The following is a 17,432-nucleotide window of genomic DNA, read 5'->3' as shown; positions in this document are numbered from 1 at the left end:
CTCCTTTTTTCCTTGTAAAGAGTAGTTTAAAAATAAATTGATTATAGAACCAGTTGCCATAACAACAGAGAGCTAAGAGCATACAATAGTCAACAGTGCAGAACTTAGTTAAGTAAAACAAAAAGTTCTCTTGCCATGTTGACAAAGGTTGTATTTTCAAAGGCATTTATTGTGGTTTATACAGATTATTACTGAAGACACATTATTTGTTTGATCTGGTGGGGAACCATGTAAAAGAAATCACTAGTCATATACTAGTTTTGTTCATTCTTTAAAGTAGCACAATCAGTTAACCCAAATTAATCAAGGCCTGCTCAGCTGACCAAAAACCAACACATGAATGGCATTGGTAATTAAGCCAGGGACTGATGTCTTTCTTACCAGGCAACCTGACAGGAGACTCCTTGAACCCCAAGGAGGTGTCCATGCATGGCTGATGTTTGGCTTGGTGGGTCACAAGGTGTAGCTGGTCCTAAACCTCTACAAATGTTTGTATTGCAGCCTTCTCTAATATACTTGACAGTTTTAAAGTCTACAGCTGGTGTTAAAATCTCTAGAGGAGTGTTTCTTCATTTTGGAAAATCTTCTATATAAGGAGGAAAATACAGCCCAGCACTAATCATGTCTGTATATTCTGAAATCTCATTGTTACCAATAGACTTTTCTTTCAAGTGCTGAGAAGTGATGGCGAGAAGGTCTCAGAGGATTTTATGACTGCCTCTCTCTCTCTCCCTGGATGCTTTATGTTGCTATGGCAGTGTGCCAGGCACCAGGAACTCTGGGATGCAGTTTTCAGGAATACTGACGGCCATATGCATGATCCCAAATCCTGAAAAAGTACACTACCCAGAGTCTTTAATTCCTGGAAAGTGCAATGACATAAGACACTTAGTTTACAATCCGGTCTTCATACGAATCATAAAAGAAAATGCTGCTCAGTTTATAGTGCAATGAAGCATTATGCACTGGACAAAACTGTATTCCAAGCCAGATAAATACAAACTTCAATGGCCTCATTAATGCTGAGTAATGGAGCCCAAACATGCTCTGGTTGGCCATCAGTATAGCCAATTTTAATTTGTCTGCTACTGTGTCAGACAGGAAAAAAAATAGAGCACAATCAAACCATGTTAATTTTAGAATCTTTTCCAAAGAAGAACTATTAAATTGGATCTTGCAACCTACTGGGGTCAATTTCTTTTTTAAGGTGACTAGTTCTATTAATCTAATAGTTTTCATTGACATAAATGGGGATAGTTTGTAAGTATGATGGCCATCTTTTGATTTCAAGAATCCTGATACTTGGGCAAAAATCTTGATACTAATGAGAAGCCTGAAGCAGATCAGGGAAATGAAGATCAATTCTTACCATGACCGTTGCCACATCACCCTGTTTCTCCAGCTCCACCACCTTGTGAATCCAGATGTGAAGGGATCACACTCATGTACCCCTTAGTCTCACATGAAACAATATTCTGTTTCTCACTTCAACAACCTGGCACTCTGGTGTTAGTGCATGTGCTTGAAATATATGTAGCCACACATTAAGTGAAAATTATGTTTTATGTTAAAAGGTCTGGCAATCACACCAGATTTCTGGCTTATAAATGAAAAGGTTCTAGCAAATGGCTATCAGAACCCACCTGGATTTGGGGGAGGAAGACTCCTGGCCAGTGTTCCCTCTAAGGCGTGTGAGCATGTGCGTGCTCACAAGTTTTTTGATGTCCACTCTTGGTTTAATCAGGAAGGCTCCACTCTGAATGCATGTGAGCACACACTACCTTGATACTTCCGCCCACAACAAAACTCATTCCACACAGAGATGGGAAAAATTAGAGGGACCACTGCTTCTGGCCCCAATAGGAGTCCCCCAGGCCTCATGACCTTGGACCCATCAGACCCCACTCCTTCAACAGCCTCCCTGCAAGGGGAATATGTGAGATGTTGAGGACTCAGCACCTCCTCCCCCAATCAGGCCATAAACCCATTGCTAGGAATCCATCAGTCATACCCAAGTGCAGGGCTAGGGCAGAACTTCTGCACCAAGAGTGCTTACTTGGCAACCTGACGCCTCTCTCTCATTGAGCTTACTTGTGAGGAGAGGGAGCCAACTCAAGCACTGATGTCATTCTGAAGCTCCAGGAAGGGGAGGAGCTTCTTAATCGTATATACTATAAGCCTGTCAGCTGGAGCTTATTCTTTGGTGTGCAACAGTTCCCTTCTCTAACTCTTCTTGGCTTCAGCTTTAGCCTTACTGTATATCCATCCCCCTGCCTTGATTTCCGATCACCCTGTGGCCTAGGCCAGGCTCCTTTGCCCCAGTGGGCCCAGTATACAGGCTATTCTCATGATGGGGGGAAACCAGGCTAAGGAAGCCCAGCCCAGTTTACCCCCATCGGAGAATGGCCAAAGTAGCCCTCCCCTTAAATGAGGTTAGTGAAGTGAGCACTCAGCTAACCCCATTTACTTGATCATGAGTTGCTGTGATGACTCACAAAGAGAACCCCAATCGGGAGGCTACAACAAGCCTCCCAGCCTCGGGGGTCTCCCCAGAATGCCCCATGCACTCACACAGGGCATTCTGGGTCTTCCAGGGGCCTGATGGCCCCTGATCCCTGCAGCCCTAACCGGCTCAATGATGGAACCAGTTATTTTGTGGGCAGCCAATGCAGCTGCCCAGGGCTCAACTACTGCTTGTGTGTGGGGAGAGCGGGCTTGGCCCCCTCTCCCCTCCAAACCCCTCCTGGCTCTACACACTGATCATGTATAGTGCCTCGTTGGCTCAGGTTATTCAGACCCAGTCCCCCCCCCCCCCGTTGCTTAGCAACTATTTGTAAGCCCTTTCTCTTGTCTAGTACCCTGAAGACAGCTCTTGGTGCCTTTTTGTGTGATCAAGTTTTCTGAGCAATAATTAATTGAATATTCATTAGTCAGTTGTGTGCAGCCCTCTGGTCTTCCCTTGAGACTGAGCTTCTGATGCAGAGGTTTTTGTTTTGTTTTGTTTTTTCCCCTCCTGAACTCTCATTGTACAAGTTTTCATGCCTGGGAAGATGCTATATTCCCATTAGATAACACAATTTCATTCTGCACATATTAATGATTTATAAGGGCATGCATTTGCTACAGAACCAAATTAAAACATGACAAGTAGAACCCATTACCTTTTATTCAGCATTTGTCCCAAGCTGAGTGCAGTAGCAATGAACCAGACATAAGGGAGCAACAATCCATTTCTGCTTCATGCCTTTGGTCTGCTTCCCCCCCTTGATTTTGAGCCCTTCAGCTACTATAGATTTTTTTTTGGGGGGGAGGGGGTGTGTGGAATTTAAAGTGGCCTGATTCACACAATCATTCAAATCTAGGTTTGATGTGGGTTACCAACATTAGCCCAGTTGTGTGAACTATGCCAAGGTGGTTTGTGGACCCAGATGAATCTGTGAGATTCCCACCTTGGTGTGGGTTCACACAATCACATTAATGTCAGTAACCAACATTAAATCCATATTAGAACAATTACCTTAGCCAGGCCAGTGTATACTTGTCCAGTCTTGAATTTAGACAAATTGTAGCCAGTGTCCAAGAATGTGACAGGGCTTGATAGAGGAAGGATGTTCAGAAACAAATTACAAAGATGACACATACTCTCTTTATTTTCTGTGGTGAGGGTGGGGATTGGGGAAAGATGGGTATCAGGATTTGTGTTTTCTTTTTTTTTCTTTTTTTAAAGGGTTTTTCTGCAAAACACAAAAAAGTCTTGTATATTCAGTTCAGTTTTGCCTTTTAATTCTAAGACTCTTTTTCTGAGTCTGCTTGGCACTTGCAGATTTTTGCTTTGTGCAAAAACAAGAAACCAAAAAAACCCAAGTAGTTTCATTTCCACTTAGGATCATTTTAATTCCTTCCAGCATTGTTTCTCTGGATCTGTTTGGGAACTGAGCATTTTGATTTTCTCGCAGTCTGACTCCACCTGACCCCAATTTCCTTAGATCCTCATATAATTGTAAGTTTGAGAGATTTTGTTTTTTGGGCTTTTTAGGTAAGCTAAATGTGGGTGGTTCCCCCACTGAAAACAGACAAATTAGTCAATGAAAATGGGTTGTTTTCATAATCATATGAACACTTGTCTCACAAACAGACACAGATAAAAAACAAGATTCTTACACATGGAAACAAATAGAAACAGCAAATATTTGGTTTGTTTTTTCTTGTATACCTCCTAATGTGCAGAACTGCCACCAAAAGTTCCCCTAACATAAAATGTGAAATGAATTTGGAGGTTCTTCCTTAGGCAAAACCTCTGAATAATTTCAAGAGAAGCTAAAAATATTCTAGTAAGATTCTAGAGTATTAAAATCTGTTATGAAGGTTTCCTTGACTCCTACCTGGGAATCAAAAAAACATTCAAGCAAGTTTTTGTTCAATCTGGCACAATTTTTACAAATGATTGCCAATAACAGTCACATGATTAATCCTGTTAATCAGGAATTGCAATGGGTCAATTTGGAGAATAAGTTTTCTGCTGGCCCTAGCACATGTGCACACATTTCCCCCCCACTCCTGGCATGCCAGCATGTCAGAACACCTTTCCTTAATCAGGAAGTTTTTCATACAGAGCTTTTAAAGCCCTTTAACTCGTATCTGCTCTGGAATGGAGGGGGTGACTGCGTTCATATATTTGCCAGATTTATCCCAAAGTCCCTGCAAGTTATCGGAGAGGAAATAACGCACAATTTGGATTTTTCACATCACATTAGAGTTAGGGATGTGCACGAACCCGTTTGGGGCCCTTTTATGGGCCTCTGAACAGGTTCGAACACTAGGTGGGTTCGAGGTTCAAAGGCGAGGGGGTCTCGCTTTAAGGGCAGGGCAGAACATCATGATGTCATCCTGTCAGTTATGGACTGGTTTGGACAATACTTTGTTTGGTAACCCTAACACACAAAATAAGGATGTATGCCCACCATGACTGCACATGTCTTCCCTGCTCTGGGACACTTTTAGCCAGTTGCTTTGTGGGGATGGTTCATCTAAACCAGCCCTCTACATTTATTTTATTTATTTATCAAATTTTTATACTTACTCAGATGGCTCTAGGCAGTTCGTATGGGACTTTTACACACGGTGGGATTTACCGTGAGTTTAGTGGGAGGCTTTACTGTGAACTCAAAGTTGTCCCAAAAGACCTACACAAATAGTGGAATTTTTTTTACCCCGGATATAAATCAGGCCACACTCTAACTAGGGATGTGCACCGGACTGTGCGGGGGTGGCTTGAGGGGGGTAGTGTCTCATGCTTTCTCCCTGCCAGCGCTCAGTTTTGGTAAAAGCCTTCGGGGCTGCAGTGTACCTCTCTGCTGCCCCTTCCTCCTCTTTGGTCAGAAGTATCAGGCATGCCTGCGCACTCCTGCATGCTATGCTCATGCATATCTGACATATGCATGCACACCCAAAACCTCCAGCCAAAGAGCAAGGGGACAAGATTGAACTTTGTAGAACTGGATGCTAAAGGCCACAGTATCAAACAGAAACCTGCTAGCACCACATACTGGGAAAAACTGGAACCATCATAAAACAATGCCTCCAGTCCCCATCCCAGCAAGACAGCCCAGGCATACCATCACTGATGGAATCAAACTCCATTGATAGGTTCAGCAGAACCAACTTCCCTTGCCTAATTTTCAGCAGAGATAATCAGTCAGGGTGACCAGTTATGTTTCTGAGCAAAAAGCCAACATGAGACTGGATAATAGGTTCCATCCAGGAGCCCCTGGATCTGGGCTACTACCACATGATTGAACACCTTGTTCAGAAATGGTAAATTTGAGGTGAACTCGGATCTATCTAATATGGTGGAGGACAATGCAGATTTCCCCCCCAGAAGTGGTCTTATGTCCACTTTCTTTAACTGAGTGTTTACTTTTCCCTCTCAAAAGGAGGCATTCATTATATTCCTCATCCACTCAGCCAATCCCTCTTCTGCTTGGTAACTTGTATGTGTGAATCACAGATAGAACTTTCACATTACTTCAAACACATAGCAATTTTCAATAAAGTTCTTTCAGGCATTCATCTGTGAATTATCATACTGAGTAAGCAAATGGTGAGAAACCAAGTGCTATACATGCATGTGTAAACTAGCTCTATACATTTCCATTAGATAGCTGGTGGGATTCTCTAGAGCTAGGAGACTTAAGTTCAAGTTCCACAATGGGGAAGTCACTATCTAAGATTCTGATCGGCAACATAAATCAATCAATCAATCAATTATATTATTATCATTACTATGGATATTATTGTGATATACTTTGCAAACAGTGCTGTATTAATAAACAGTATAGTAATCATCATAAATCAAATTCAGTCATTGGTGAGGTTGTTTAGAAAATGGGGTTGTATCCTATGAAGGCTCACAAATAGCAACTTCCTTACCCCCGTCTTGCCCTGGCAGGTTCCTACACCTCCTGAAAAGCCTCTTCCAAGAGGCAGGGAATGCTCAGGAAGGGGATAGGCTGGGACAGAGGAGGCAATTCCTGAAAATTGGGAGGGGACCACTTGAGTGGTGTTCTGCTCAAAAAGGATGCCTCTATCCCATTTTCAGAAAATTCCCCCTCTCTCTACAGTCTTCTGTGTCTTCTTCTCCACCCACTCCCTCAGAGTTCCCTCCCTGGGTGGCCAAACCACAGGAAGAAACTGTGTCTGGGTTCAGCACTTGCCTGTTCAGAAAAATGCTAAATCAAATCCAGAAATCCCTAGAGGGAGGAAGTGTGGGCCACACGTGTTTTTGCCTACTGGTGCTGGTGACAAGGGAAGTCTCATAGTGAAAAACTATCATTGGAACTATCGTTGACCCTGAGTATACAATGAATTCACCATGCCCTCTTGTTGAGAAGTGTATGACTTTGGCTCATGACTGAAGAACAGAGGTGCTGCTCCACTTCAGTCAATATATCCACTCAGCCGATCATGCTCTGAACAGAACGGAGCACATGGTGAAACAAGGAATTTTACACCACATACAGTATGCACCATGTCCTGAAGACAGCCCGCATCATTCTCAGGGCAAGTGAGAGTCCTGTGCATCAAATCTTGCTTGAATGCAAATAAATACCATTAAAACAAATAAACTTGCATCCAAGTAAATATATTCAGGACTGCCATGTAATTAATTAATTTGCTCATTCCCAAATGTTCATCTAAATCATGAAAGCACCACAAGAAGTTTTAATATTTCATTGTTTGCTTGATTTTAACGGATGAACTAGCTGATGGGACCATGTTGGTGTGATTTGGCATCCCCATATGTTAGGTATTCTCTGCAAGGCTGGAAGCAACAGACAACTCCATTAGGAGGGATCGCTTTTCTTTAGATCATGTCAGTTCAGTTGCATTTCAAGGCATAGCAGCACATTGCATTTTGTGTTTGTTTACTTCCACTGGGCCCAAGTTTTAACACACAGTGCTGCATCTGTGGGATTTCCCATCTCAGTGTGTGCCCATAACTGTTACATTCAATTTTCCCAACACTTTAAAAAGTTTGCCTAATGATCCTTTAAAGCCTTTGGCAGCATGCCCATTGGAGAGGAAGGAGCATGATGATTTCACCACACAGGAAGCTTGCTTCAGAACAAATTCCGAGACTCTTGCCTCCCTATGTCAGCTTCGGATGGCTAATTATGTAATACATTCTGTGGATTTAATCTTGAGGGTGGGCGAGGAGTTGCACTCTATTCTCTCACATAAAATTGTATTAATTTATCATGCCTTTTCCCTCCTCTGTTGTCTACTAGTGTTCAGACTCACTATAAAGGAGTGGGAAGATTCTGGTTATTCTGATTCTGCCAAATAATTACCTGCAATTATCCACAGAACAGCCAGCCAATAGAGTTTTCTAGTGCACCTGCTTTGGTGGCAGAGGCAGAAGGGGAAGTGACAAGAAATCAGTGGATGAGATTGTGTGTGTGTGTGTGTGTGTGTGTGTGTGTGTGAACTTTTCTTTAACACATTTTCCTTAATTTGCTCTAACTTTCAAGATGTCATATCTATTATATATTTAGAAGAGCTTGTTTGGATTTGTGCAGAATTAAGTCATACTTCTTTATTTATTTATTTTTATTTATTTATTTTTACATTTCTATACAGCCTTTCGTTAAAAGAAAACCCCAAGGCGGTTTGTATTACCTCCAGTCTGTATTACCTACAGACACCAAAATCTGCTTACACAGTCCTGCCACTTAAATTAGTGGAATGTACTACTTTTTAGACTGGAATATGTTGGGTGAAAGGTTTAAGTAATTAATTTGGCTATTATGATTAGAGTTCATAAAAATATTTGCTAACAGAATTAAAATCAAGTCACCTATTCGACTGTCATTTTTACTGGAATAAAAATTTCAAAAATCACAAAATCATTCAAATTAGTTATGGAAAGAATAATTATAGCTTTACTTGATAGATGTTACCTTTTTGACATTCATGTTTGTTCTTAATTCCTATAAGTGTAATCTGTGCAAAATGACTTTGCATGGTCAATGACAGGTCTCACCTGCTTTTGTGTATATCTGTATCTGAGATGACTTGGAAGACCACAGAAAAGATTCCTAAAAGCTACCATTAGTAACATGAGCTGGACCAATCTACAAGGAGTACCTTTACGATGCAGCCATCTGCATGCCATGACTACAGTTTTTTAAAAACTTACATTTATGCACAGGGGGAAACCTTTCATATAGCTATAGCTTCACTTCCTGTTCTGCTACAGCACTGTCTGCTGACAAAGAGGCAAACAACTACACTTAGAAAATTGGCATTTTATCCAGGTCCAGGCTGAGTCAGGGTCTCCACCAAGGAAGGGATCCAGGAGCACTAACAGACCTTGTAAGGCTCCCAGGGCACTTTAGAACTTCTGAGAGGGCTGAGCAGGGAAACAAAAGCTAGGCACTGCACCATAGAAGAAACGATGTTCCAGCAGCTTCCTTCAGCAGGTTGCTGGTTTTAGAGCTGCTGCCTAGGCAGAGTACATTGGCACCACTTCTTTAGGAAAGGCTCTGTTTCTTAATGGGGCTTTGCCCTATTTCTTAAGTGCTGGCTCTGGTGATGCTGGGAGGTGTCTGCTAAGACTGGTCTCCTCAGGGACCGAAGTGGAAGTGTGGCATGGGGCAATGGTGGCTTTTACCTGAGGGCAGAGTGGGCAGCACCCAATTGAAAATACCTGAAAATATTTGTCAGCCATTTTACCTCCTCTGTATGACTTCTGTGACCATTTCTCTGACTGCCACCTGGTCTGTTCCTCTTCCCTGCCTGCAGCCTGGCCCCAGTGTTCATGTACTGTAGGTAGGGCTATGGTACTAGAATGTTGCAGACACCAATAGGAACATGCAGAGTTGTTCAGATTTGAATATTAATGAGGCAGGAGCCAATTACAAGGCTTACCTTTGTTTTCAGGAGGTGGGTGCAGATTAAAATGCCCTGAAAACCAATCAGAAGGCATCATGCTGATTGACAGGCAGACAATCAGAGTTTCCAGAGGGTGGGGAAGTCTTTTTCTTTTAACTACTTCTAGTATTCTATTCAGTAAAAACAAATTGCAGTTTGTTTGTTTGCACATTTGTCCCAAAGGAGATCTTGTAGAGAGTGTAAGGGAGGAGTCAAAAGGAAAAGGGAAGGAGAGAATGGAGTTGTTGATGAATAAACCTTTAGTTAAATCTACTTAAGTTGCCCTTGTGTGTATGAGGGAAGCAGCTATAAAACACTACTCAGAAGAATTAAATCAGAAGATTCCAACCAATCTGGTTAGAGAGCAGGCAGGCAGGTTGGCTGTTGATAAGTCTGATTTTTGCTGGCTTCTTTGTGTTTGTTAGAGCGGAGGAATGTAACCTCTGCTTTATCTTCCTTGCTCTCTAATCGATATGCAAAGCATTATGGCCCATTCCCAAAATGAAATGCCATAAAACACTGGAAGGAACAGCAAACTGTATGACTTGACTAATTTGATTAAAACTGCCATAAGAAGCCAGAAAGTTCCTTTAGGGCATATGCATAGATTTCTGAGTCCAAACTGCTTTTCAAATAATTGCAAAAGAGGTTTTCCATGTAGGTGTGGTGTATGTAGAGAAGGAATGGATTCTTTTGGAAGGAAGATAATTTTTAAAAATCCATTTGCTATGCAGAGAGCTAACCAGGTTTTTCTATGAATTGTGGCCAGTATCTGTAACATTAATATGTCCACTTGGAATTATAGTTCATTGGGCAAGGATCAAGAAAGTGATCTCTATAAAAAAAATTTGTTGCTTGCTAGGATGGGCTACATGCTGGGCAGAGAGTGGCACCCAGCTGTTCAGCAGGCATGGAGAGGGTGTACCCATGCATCTTTGCTTCTCATGGTTCTTTAAGATACAGGAGATGGTTCATAGCTGCAGCAAGCATAATAGAAAAACCTGTTTTTCTATTATGTATGTACGCATTTTTTGAATAGTCAGGCAGAGCTGCCCTTGTAACTTCAGAAAGAATTTCTTCTCTACTTTTGTAGCTGGTCTCTGCTTTTCCTGTGACTTATATAGATTTATTTACTTTTACATGTATAGATTATCTAGACCCATTTCAAACTGGCGTTAGAACTGGCTATGGGGTTGAGACAGCTTTGGTCGGCCTGATGGATGACCTTTACCAGGGAATCGACAGAGGGAGTATGATTCTACTGGTTCTTCTGGATCTCTCAGTGGCATTTGATACCATCGACCATGGTATCCTCCTCAACCACCTGGGGAGTTGGGAATATGGGGCACTGCTTTGCTGTGGTTCCACTCCTATCTCTCGGGTAGATTCCAAATGGTGGAGCTTGATGACAGTTGCTCCTCAAAACGAGAGCTGTTATATGGAGTCCCTCAGGGCTCCAACCTGTCACCAATGCTTTTTAATATCTACATGAAACCGCTGGGTGTGGTCATCAGGTGGTTTGGTGCTGGTGTTATCAGTATGCTGTTGACACCCAAATCTACTTCTTCTTTTCATCTGCATCATCAGGAAATGGCATTCATCCCCTAAATGCCTGCCTACAAGCAGTAATTGGCTGGATGAGGGATAACAAATGGAAACTGAATCCAAGCAAGACGGAGGTGCTCATTGTAGGTGCTCAGAATTTGAGGGATGTGTTATATCTTCCTGCACTGGATGAGGTTACACTCCCCCAGAAGGAGCAGGGACACAGCGTGGGAGTACTCCTGGACACAAGCCTCACCCTAGTATCTCAGGTGGAGGCTATGGCCAGGAGTGCTTTCTGTCAGCTTCAGCTGATTCGACAGCTGCATCCATTCCTTGAAGTAGACAACTTCAAAACAGTGGTGCATCAGCTCATAACCTCCAGGCTTGACTACTGCAATGTGTTCTACATGGGGCTGCTTTTGTACATAGTTCAGAAACTTCAGTTCGTTCAAAATGCAGCAGTGAGATTGGTCTCTGGGGCAACCCGGAAAGAACATACTATGCCTGTTTTGAAACAGTTGCACTGGCTACTGATATGTTTCTGGACAAAATACAAAGTGCTGGTTATTACCATTAAAGTCGTGAACGGCTTAGGTCCAGGTTACCTTACAGAATGCCTTCTTCTGCACAATCCCCACTGCACATTAAGGTCATCTGAGGAGGTCCATCTCCAGTCTGGTGGTGACTCAGAGGCGGGCCTTCTCTGTAGCTGCTCCTGAGCTGTGGAATGCACTCCCTGCAGGAATCCATAATTTGAATGCATTATTGGCCTTCATGAGAGCCCTCAAGACCTATCTGTTTGGCCTGGCCTTCAATGGTTTTTAAAATTGTTGTAATTGTTTTTAACTTGTTGTAACTTGGTTTTCCAGGGTTTTAAACTGTTTTGAATTTTTAATTGTTGATTGTTTTATGGTGTTTTATAGTCTGTACTCAACTGTGAATTGATTTTAATTATTTTGTGTTTTAATGCAAACTGTCCTGAGCCATTTCTGGAAGGGCAGTATAGAAATCAATTAAATAAATAAATAAGCCAGTGCTTCCTCCAAGAAGCCCAGAGAGGTGAACATGGTTAAATTTATGAGGTAGATTATACTGAGTGATAAGTGACTGTCCCAGAGTCACTCAGTGATTTTTCATGGTTGAATGGAGATTTGAACTTGGATTTCCCCAGTCTAGTCCACCACACTAACCACTGTACCACTCTAGCTCAGAGTTCTTTCTGGTTGTTTTTGTTTATTAGTAGTGTTCATTTTTGAAATAATCAGGCAGACAGAGCTGCCCTGGTGACTTCAGAATGCATTTACTCTCCACAGAAGCAGCCTTTTGTAGCTGGTCTATGCTTAGCTTGTGGCTTGTACAGTTGTGTGTGTGTTTGTGTTTGTGTGTGTGTGCACGTGCGCATGCATGTGTGTTTGTGTGTGTGTTGCTTGTCTTTGATCCTGTTGTTATATACAAATCTATACACTACTGTTGAGCACTAAAAAGCAACAGATGCTTTCCATATTTCTCTGTATCTCTGATGATGAGCAACTGCAGTGTGTGTGTGTGTTTTCATCCCACTTGTTGGTTACAAATTTATTCTTTGCCAGTTATTGCTAAAGCATCTGCTTAGTCCCTGGCTCCACCTCCACAGCTGCCCACAATTGGCTCCACCTTTCACCACCTGTGGCTCCAACCATCAACTGCCCTGCCTAGCACTCCCCCCCCCCCCGCAAGTCCCAGGAACCACCAGCTGTCACTAGCATAGGGGTTTGGATCATAGGTTCTTTGTCTCATATGCTCAACGTTTCACCTCATTCCCCATTTGAGAGGAGGTTCCTGGGGTCATGACACTTTTTTTTGGCAATGGAAATTGCTCACCAGCAAAAGCAGCAAATGAACCTCTGGCCGTGTGCAATACTGACCCTAGGTCATATGTATCATTCCTTTGGATCATGGTCCATAGCACTGGGGAAATTACGAAAATGTTCTGCAAGTACAAGCACCCATTCTTTTCCTGTTCAACCACCCAAGAGCAACAGCTGTATTGATCCACTGTGTTTCCTTGAAAGTCAGTGGAGGGAGTTTCTGGCAGGCTCATTCTGCATTCCTATTAGTATCTCTCTCATGAAAACTATCATGATTTACAGAAGATGTGTCAAAGAATATGTCTGATGAAGTAGATTTTGATGCAAATGGAATCCCCAGCATTGTGTTCCTATGAAATATCATTCTCTCATCTAAGCATTTGGTGGTGATTAGAAAGTTGCTTTCCAATATCCAATGTCTTTAAAATGTATTCCCAGAATACATTTAAAATGTTTTCACCAGATTTCAGAAAGGCACGCACTATGGATATAATATAACCAAAGAATATCAGTGGTAGGAAGTGAGACCTAGAGACCTGGGTAGGGCTGCTCATGTGCAGCTCCGGGATTGGGCCCGATTCCAGTGCTGCCACGCTGGGCATCCTGAGTTTTCCCCCCGAGCTATTACTGAGGTAGAAGGGCATGAACACACCCTTCTAACCCAGTCCCCAGTCATGTGCACATTTAGACCGCCTGGTGCGGTGCATTGCAGGATGCCGGAGGATTTCCTCCTTTGGATCTGCTGTGTGTGTGCCATATGAGCAGCAAAGCGTAATGGGGAGGGTTGATCATGTGCAGGGAGACAGATAGGAGCCCGCCTCCCCACCAACCCTCCCCATTTCAGTCATGAGAACAATCTAGCAAGGCGAATGCTGTTTGCTCAGGACTCAGAACCAACATAAGTTACAGAAGGGAATAGGGATGGATTGCCCTGCATCTGCTCCTTCAGTTGATTGGCAGTATGGAGCTCTGGGTTGGCCATGCTGGTATACATGCTAGGAACTTGACTCTCTACATTTGCCTGGTCAATAAAGCAGTGTATTCCACTGCGGCCCTTCCAGATACTTCAGCTGTCTATCTATCTATCGGATGTACATCATGCCTTTTGATCAAATGGTCCTTAAGGTGGCTTGTAATGGATTGCAATAAAACAACGACAACAACAACAACAACCCATACTCTTACACAGTTTGGCCCATACTCTTACAAAGTTACACATTAACACCCTTGTCCTCAGGGACCCTGTGTTAAAAAGCATACCCTTTAAAGTAAAGATTTGAGTTCACCCATGGTCCCAGTATCATCCTGAAAATAGAACACTTCCTATTAATTTCAAAGAGGAGAATTAAGCACATGATCAGATTTCTCCCACTGAAGTCTATGGGACCTAAAAATGCAAACGTTTGTTTGGATGGTGCCTCATTGTTTTAACCAGCCCATTCTACTTTTACTAAAGCTGCAGACCACAATTGTGACATTCTTTTTTCTTGTTAAAAAAGGCTATGACAGGCAGTCTAAGACTGTGTATTTTACTGGAGGAATAGAAAAGATTTGGACAGACATCTTTGCAGCAGAAGACGTTTTCTGTCCTATTTTTAAAGAGAGAGCATGCTCTTTGAACCAAGCAAGAGGTTATTTCTATTAATGTTAGTCACCTTCTTGTGTACCTTCATACATTGGGGGAGAGAGATGCGTTAGGGAAAAAGCCATCCATATTCATTTGTTTGAAAGCTCTGTCGAGCGCAGTGGGCTGACAGCTGTGAGAAAGGTTCTTCATCCTGTCCCTGCCTAATCACCAGCTTCAACAATGTGCCCTGAATAATCTCCTGCAGAGAACACAGTGAGAAAGGAAGAAAAAAGGTTTTCCTACCATTTGGCACAGCTAGCTAACCCATTCTGTTAGGCTATAAATAGTAGAGGTGTGCACAAACCCATTTGGTGGTCTATTCACATACCACCAAACTGGTTCGAAAGCCCAGTGTTTGAGCCAGTTTGGAGGTGGGGAGGGGGTTACTTTAAGGTGTGGGGAGGGTGTCCTTACCTCCCCCGCCATGTTTCCCCTGCCAGCACTGCTGTCAAAATTGCTGGTGTAGGGCGGTTGTATACCCTCTTTTCGCCCCAGTCAGTGTAATACCAGAAGTGGCCAGCGTGCATGTACGTGCATGATGCACACATGTGCGCTGGCCACTTCCGGTATTACACTGACCCGGGCGGCAAGAGGGCATACAGCCGACCAGTGCAAGTGATTTTGACAGGAGCGCTGGCGGGGGAAATGTGGCGGAGGGGAGAAGTACACCTTCCCCACGCCTTAAAGCAATCTCCTCCCACCCTCCTGGGAGTGCACAGAACCGGTTCTGTGCACATTCCTAATAAATAGTCAGGGCTAAACTACGTTAGTATTGCAGCCACCTATAATGTTACCATGGTGGTCCCATGCATCAGTCCAACTACAACATACACATAAATATTATAGAATCCGTATCATAATACACCTCAACAGAGTTCAGTCGAGTCAAGGAAACCATACTTTGTATCAACTGCTTTTAATCAGTTTAACCAGTTCAGACAATGCATCTACTGGCCCTTTCAAATGCATGGAAGAACAGCATGGGCCCACATGTCTCCTCCCATCAGTAGTGTAGCAATGTTGAGGGTGGCCCCAGGATGGGATTTGGGGCAACTGCCACCAGTTACTGCTTATGCCATTCACCCCACTCTTGCTATTCGTGTGCCAGCTGACCACCCATCCTGGCTCCCCTTTGCCAGCCGTGACGTGTTCTAATGGCATTACTGCATCATGATGAGCCAGTGTGATGGTGTCATTAGACTGTGTTGTGGACAGCAAAGGAAGCCAGACTGGCTGGTAGCGGCAGGTGGGCAACCAGCTGGCTGGCAGAGCCTGCCAAGGCTGCAGGCCACATGCCCATTGGCAGCAGGAGGATACAGTGCAGTCCCCCCCCCCCGGCATCAGCAGTCTATGTTCTGCCACACACCCTTCACTCCCTATTGCCACACGTCTGTCTGGCTGCCACCAGTGTCTGAACCCCTTGTCAACATGTGGACAAAATGCTATTTTAAATTAATCATTATCTCATACATAAAGGCAAGAGAGATGTGTTTCCCCAGACCCATCCATTTTTACTTGCTTGAAAGTGCTGTTGAGCCCCACTACTATACTACTTTTAAGGAGCATTTCAGCTGCAAATCAAGGAGTGCTTCAGGCAAACTGGCCACAGCATGATTAAGTGGTAGCAAGACAGCACTGGGAGTGGGGGGAGACATGCAACCACAGCCCTCCCCCCCTCATGGGCTTGAAATGATACAGCTCAGCTTATCAAACCAACTTATTGTAATCTATTTCCCAGGGAACAATTCCCACCCACCCTGCCCCAAGCAACAGCGCATGTGAAGGTCTCTTTCTAAACATGCTGTTAACTTCAGAAAAATCTACACTGATGGTTCCAATTGCTTTCCTAATGGATACATGTGCAGACTTGTGTGTGCATTGGCACATGGCCGAAAGTTTGATAGGTTTTGGTTAATCAGTTCAACCCCAAACTGTTGAACCGAACTGGTTTGATGTCAAACTGGCTTGACATGCACATCCCTAGTGTTTTATAATTGAAATTTTAATAACTGAAACAGAAATAAAGTACTGATTCTCAGGACTGAATCAAACCAGTTATAATTTGACTACAGAGATCACTACCAATGAGCTGATTCTGAAATAAAAACTCTCCTAGTCTAAACTGGACTATATTCAGTAAGCATAAGATTCATATTGATATAGTTGTTGTGCCGTCGAGTCGGTGTCGACTCCTGGCGACCACAGAGCCATGTGGCTTTCTTTGGTAGACTACAGGAGGAGTTTACCATTGCCATCTCCCATGCAGTATGAGATGCCTTTCAGCATCTTCCTATATCGCTGCTGCCCGATATAGGTGTTTCCCATAGTCTGAGAAACATACCAGCAGAGATTAGAACCAGCAACCTCTTACTCCCTAGGCAAGTTACTTCCCCACTGCACCATTAGGTGGCATATTGACATATTAGGTAAGGTAAAGTGTGTCGTCAAGTTGATTTTGACTCCTGGTGCCCACAGAGCCCTGTGGTTTTCTGTTGGTAGAATACAGGAGGGGTTTACCATTGCCTCCTCTCACACAGATTGAGATGATGCCTTTCAGCATCTTCCTATATCGCTGCTGCCCGATACAGTACCAGCGGGGATTAGAACTGGCAATCTTCTGCTTGTTAGTCAAGCATTTCTCCACTGCACCACTTAAGGTGACTCATTTTTAGCCAACCTCAAACATTTGGCAGCTCCAACATGATTTCCTTTAAAGGGGTACAGGACTGTCTGGAGGCTTATAACCAGGCCAGGACTAAGTGAAGGTGCCAAGTGTTTGAACTGCTGCCACCTTGCTAGTAGCAGAGAATTTTAGACAAAAAGATTGCTGTTTAGACAGACTGTTTATGCTGTTGCAGTGGTGCACATTGTAGTGGCTAAGTGTAAAGCTACCATGTGGAGCTCCTGGCCACATAATGCGCATTTCCATGGAATCCCAACTGGGTTGTGAATTCAGCAGTGGCTGTGCTTGCTCCCAGAGA

At 43.4% G+C, this 17,432-nt stretch overlaps 2 protein-coding genes across 13 annotated transcripts in view; one reads left to right on the top strand and one right to left on the bottom strand.

Moving 5' to 3' along the window:
* Positions 1 to 17,432, top strand: part of CDH18 (cadherin 18) — an 896,981-nt gene that overhangs the window by 58,267 nt on the left and 821,282 nt on the right. The gene's annotated exons all lie outside the window — the stretch shown is intronic.
* Positions 1 to 17,432, bottom strand: part of LOC128322537 (uncharacterized) — a 184,862-nt gene that overhangs the window by 135,680 nt on the left and 31,750 nt on the right. The window lies entirely within an intron of this gene.

The sequence above is a fragment of the Hemicordylus capensis genome, chromosome 4 (genome assembly GCF_027244095.1).
Source record: "Hemicordylus capensis ecotype Gifberg chromosome 4, rHemCap1.1.pri, whole genome shotgun sequence".
NCBI classification, from domain to species: domain Eukaryota; kingdom Metazoa; phylum Chordata; class Lepidosauria; order Squamata; family Cordylidae; genus Hemicordylus; species Hemicordylus capensis.
Note: the sequence above shows the minus strand (reverse complement) of the source record. Positions and strands in the feature narration are given on the sequence as shown.